This window comes from Morone saxatilis, unplaced genomic scaffold (genome assembly GCF_004916995.1).
Source record: "Morone saxatilis isolate NCDOM2014 unplaced genomic scaffold, NCSU_SB_2.0 Contig20, whole genome shotgun sequence".
Lineage (NCBI taxonomy): Eukaryota > Metazoa > Chordata > Actinopteri > Moronidae > Morone > Morone saxatilis.
The window spans coordinates 41,651-42,989 of NW_023339763.1; positions in this window are offsets into that span (position 1 = coordinate 41,651).

The window sequence follows — 1,339 nt, forward strand, 5'->3', positions numbered from 1 at the left end:
CTTTACGAGCTCCGTGTGAGGAATCCAGTCCACGCTGCTGCGAGGCGTTCGAACCCCGCTGGAATCTCCAGGATCAGCGGCGCTAGATTACATTCCTCCACCGACCCATTAATTGTTCCCATCATGCAGCGGGGCTCGACCTGAAGGCCGAGATCCACCGAGGTGATACGGAGACTCTCCAGCGCGAGACCAAACATTATGTGGATCCTCTGGTTTTCCAAGCTGGTTTTCTCCCTCCTCCCTGGTGGTTGTGGAGGGACAGGGTGGGACCTGTAAACAGGAGATAAGCTGGACGGACGGATGGACGGATGTAATACTAACAGCAGAGCCTTGATAAGAACTCAACAGGCTTTTCCTTCCGCACATAAAGGCAGCGGCTGCAGAAAAACTGCCTGCTGATGACTTTTTGTTTCTTACACTCATTGTCTCTGGTCCAGTACACACATATGGTTAGCCTAGCTTAGCACAAACACTAGAAGTAGGGGGGAACTGCTAGCATAGCTCTATCAAAAGAAATGAAGTGTAATCATCCTCTGTGTTTAGTCCCCAGTGGTGCTCTACTGCGACAGTCTGAACCTTGAGAACAGCTGATTGGCCGATATTGATTACCAATTACCAATATAGTGAATTTCTGAGCTGGAATGAAAATAGACGTTTTCTATGTGGTCTGCTTTCTTAAACAACTTAAACAACAACATGTTGATAACAATATTACAGTTAATTATATTATACTTACAGTTTTTACACAGAAAATATCAGATAACATAACATTATCAGAACAAATAACGTCAGTGCGATATATCTGTGTCACCGTCAGGAATGCTAATGCTAAACATTATACCTGCTAACTATCAGCGTGTGAGCGTGTTAGCATGCTAATGTTATGTGTGGTATGTGTTGGAGGTGCATGAGGATCTGCAGTCTGTGTTGCTGTGGTTGTAGAAGAATGTGGTTCTGCTGGTTCAGAGACTCTGCAGCGTGTTCATCATCAGTCCTGATTGTTTTCTGCCCTCAACTGCAGCTTCATACCTGACCGTGACTCATGGACGCTCAGCCTGCCAGGCTATAAATAGTCAGGAAGCATTCTGATCTCAGCACGCGCAGCAAAACAGCAAAAAGTTTATCTCACAAACTGCCGTCACATCTGCGGCATGACGTGTTCCAGAGGTCAAATAACGAGAGAATCAGTTCCTCAGAGCGGGAACGAGAGCTGCAGTCCACTTTAACCACAGTTCTTCACCATTCATCCAGAAAATTAGCATCAGATTAATCAATAATGAACAATCTCCTCATGCATTGCTCAAGCTCTGTGAGGCTGAGCTAAATGCTAACATCAGCA